Consider the following 4316-nt stretch of genomic DNA (forward strand, 5'->3'; position numbering starts at 1 on the left):
GGGCGGGGCGGGGGTGGAAGTCAACAGTTACAATTTACTATGATGGAAATGTGAATGGAAAAAAAAGTAAACTGAATAGAATTTGATGTAAGTCGTCCTGGGGTTTTGTCAGCTCCATGTACTTCTTTCCCTTCAGCAATATTAAAAGAGTATTTGTGAGGCAGCGTGGCGGAATCAGGCTATTGTCAAAATAATCAAAGTTAAGAAACTTGCATTTTTACCCAGGTTTGTGATTTTTTATCGGATTTTTGTTTTTTGGCTCAACACCTTTCATGCCCATTAGAGAACTCATTCCTGTGTGAATTTTTCTGAAAAACGTTGATTAAAGGAACAAAAAATGTAAATTTTCTACTACCCGCACTGTTAAGCTAAGTAAATAACTTATCTTTGGCGGTCATTTTCTCACTAATTTTACTTTTGAAAACAGGTGACCCCCACCTCCTTCTTTCGCAAATATCTCGACTCGTATTAAAGATAAATGGATATTTTTTTCATCCAAATAAAGACAGGTGAACAAGCTTTAAGATGATACCAATAACTCTACATGCCCAATAATTGACGAAAGCCTGATTCCACCACGCTGCCTCACATTTTCATTCTAAGATGCAGAGCCCACTATCATTTTTCATGTTCATGATATATACAGATGTAGGTCTATTAATTAATGTTTGCGCTTTGCTTTTGCCCATGAAGTCACCATGATATACATTAAAGTATTAGTAACAAAGGGGACAGTGAGTGCATGAGTGAGAGCCCCAGCTATTATAACTGCTGTACATAATTAATGATTAATAAATGGGATCATACTAATAACTATTACATAAAAAGATAAGCCACTACCAATTTATCGTATTGCTCCTTTTTTCGGTGACATTTTTTTCTCCTAGATCTACCAGAGTAGCGAAAAAGAACACACACGTAGATCTAGCGCCCAGTGCTAAGGAAATAACTAATCTTTGGCGGTCATTTTCTCACTAATTTTACTTTTGAAAACAGGTGACCCCCACCTCCTTCTTTCACAAATATCTCGACTTGTATTAAAGATAAATGGATATTTGTTTCATTCTCTTCATTTCACCTTCCCACCGGGAGACAAGGACACGCTGGCCTAACCACTAGTTGAAGTCACACTTATTGCAATCGACAACAGATGAGTTGACGTCGTCAGGGTAGTGAAAAACAAATCAACTCATCCGAAGTTCAACTTAATAAACAGAAGAAGAGGTGCTGAGACCCAAGAAAAAGATTAGCTTAATTAACCGAAGATCAACTCAAGCGAGTTCAACACAAGCGGAGTCGATAGCACTATAATATAATAAATTAGCATCAACACCAAAAGTGTATTCGTCTTTCTCGCTCCTACCCACTGAGTGATAGGCGCATATGACCCAAAATAAAATGTGTAAACAATCAACGTTGGCCTGCTGCAAGGTCCCGTCGTAAAATATAAATTCATTTTCAATTTTCTGCTCGTCTGTTTGACGTTTAAGTGTTTAAGTCAAAGGCCCCTGTTCCAGACTCCAAGCCAAGCCAAAGCATCGGGGCACGCCTTAGCAGCGGCGTTTTAATTTTGTACCATGCCTACGCAATAAAAGATCACACTCAGATATTTATTGCAAACCTGCTATAGGTCTACATCTAGCCGATATCCCGTTATTAACTAGATTGAGTGTATAAGTGATATCCCGTTATTAACGAGATTGAGTGTATAAGTGATATCCCGTTATTAACGAGATTGAGTGTATAAGTGATATCCCGTTATTAACGAGATTGAGTGTATAAGTGATATCCCGTTATTAACGAGATTGAGTGTATAAGTGATATCCCGTTATTAACGAGATTGAGTGTATAAGTGATATCCCGTTATTAACGAGATTGAGTGTATAAGTGATATCCCGTTATTAACGAGATTGAGTGTATAAGTGATATCCCGTTATTAAAGAGATTGAGTGTATAAGTGATATCCCGTTATTAACGAGATTGAATGTATAAGTATAAGTGAGGTCCACGCTGTACACTGGGGGTATGCAGGCCACCCAAAACCAAGTTGCCCACAACCGAGCCACTCACCTGAACATTTATGGTCTCCGAGTCCCCGAAGTCTGAAACCACGAAAGTCTCGCTGCCCAAAATGGAATTCCCGGTAGAGCTTTTTCCGTGTCCAGTTTTCCCGATCAGCAATAGATTTTCTGCCATTGCTTGTGTGTGAACAATAACTGAGCACTTCTGAGTCTTCTTGTCAATCCTGAAGACAAAAGTGCAAAGCCTTGGCCGTGAGCTAAAAATAACCAAATAAAATGTGGTATGTGTCTACATGCTCTAACGTTAGAGAACGTATACAAGCTGTGTTCGTTCTCTTATGTTCAGTGCTTCCAATTTTCCGCCATTTTTTAGTTTGCTCCTGACCTATCTGGTGATCCAATGCCCGCCGCCTCATTGATACCCCCCTCCCATCTCCTCCCGCCATATGTTTCCGACTTTCTCACTTTCTTCGTTGTAAAAAAAACAACTACATCTTGAATCGATGTTGCGCTGCCTTTCCGAAACCGTGTTGTAAATATATCAAGCTTAATCTACCTATCGCTGTTCAAAGTTCTCATGGCCGAGTGAACAGCGTGTCTGCGTTTGAAGTCATGCAATAGTTTTATGAGCATGGAAACGAATCCCAGTCCCGGAAGGGGGGGGGTGTCTTTTTATTTCTTCTCCTCCTCCCGACAGACCAACACTTTTCCCCCATCATTATAATGTGTTGCTTTGTAATTTTTTAACGTAGTGACGAGGCATGCACACTCTGGTTTTGTCCCCAAGAGGAGCTTTTACCTACAATGTATACTTTTCCTTATACCAGTTTAGGCCTTGTTAAAGTTCAAATGTGGCTTTCCTTAGTCTGTGAGTCTAATTTTTTATATATATTTTTCTTAGGCTCAGAGAGGAAAAATTTTAGCCCTTCAATTGCAAATTTTGTTCAGTTTTCGGGGGCCTCCTGCGGCCTCCCAGACCCCTGCCAATTGTTCCTCCTGCCAATTAGTATATGCCCAGGTTGGGGGTCTGGGGGCAATTGTAGGTCAATCGGGAGGCGAGGAGGATAAAAGAAACCTTCCGGGAGCAGGATTCGATGCCACGCTTGGAAGCAATGACCATTAGAGAACGTAGACAGCGTGTTTATATTCTCTAATGTTAGAGAACGTAGACACTACCGTGCGATTTATTTTCGTGGGGGGGTTTTCAACAAAAATGTGACAACGAGGAAGCCTACAACCGTAATATAGCTCCAACAAATCTGAGAGATAAGGCTGCAGGATTTCCAGCAGTATGATCCAGAAATGTTTTATTGTTGTTGTTGGTGGTGGTGGTGGTTGTGGTGAGGTTGGGGTTGTTGTTGGGTTGTTGTTGTTTTTAGGGGGGGGTTGTTTTTGTTTTTGTTTTGTTTTTGTTTTGTTTTTGTTTTGGTGGGGGGGTTGTTGTTTTTCAGAATGTGGCCGAACAATCAGGCCTTCGATCTTTAGCTAATTAAAAATCAGGGGATGAGTAATAATATAATAATTTTATGAAAATATAGATCTACACGCACAAAGTTTTGGTGGGTTCTTTTTCTTTTTTCCAGAGGGCTTTCCACGCTGCTCACAGTCTTCCACACGTCTTATTCCGATGTCTGATCGTGTAGTACCACAAAGGTCTGTGGGGTAATGACGAGGCTCTTCACGCAAAATACGGAAATTCCATTCCCGATTAGAGAAGTAAAGTTATCGAGTGTGTCATCTAAGTTGTGTATCCGACTCATCTAGGTTGTGTATCCGACTCATCTAGGTTGTATATCCCACTCATCTAGGTTGTGTATATCCCACTCATCTAGGCTGTGTGTATCCCACTCATCTAGGGTGTGTATCCGACTCATCTAGGTTGTGTATATCCCACTCATCTAGGTTGTGTATCCCACTCATCTAGATTGTGTATCCCACTCATCTAGGTTGTGTATCCGACTCATCTAGGTTGTGTATCCGACGCATCTAGGTTGTGTATCCGACGCATCTAGGTTGTGTATCCCACTCATCTAGATTGTGTATCCCACTCATCTAGGTTGTGTATCCGACTCATCTAGGTTGTGTATCCCACTCATCTAGGTTGTGTATATCCCACTCATCTAGGTTGTGTATATCCCACTCATCTAGGTTGTGTATATCCCACTCATCTAAGTTGTGTATATCCCACTCATCTAGGGTGTGTATCCGACTCATCTAGGTTGTGTATCCCACTCATATAGGCTGTGTATATCCCACTCATCTAGGTTGTGTATATCCCACTCATCTAGGTTGTGT

Source organism: Aplysia californica, unplaced genomic scaffold, assembly GCF_000002075.1.
Source record: "Aplysia californica isolate F4 #8 unplaced genomic scaffold, AplCal3.0 scaffold00056, whole genome shotgun sequence".
In the NCBI taxonomy this organism is placed as follows: Eukaryota; Metazoa; Mollusca; class Gastropoda; order Aplysiida; family Aplysiidae; genus Aplysia; species Aplysia californica.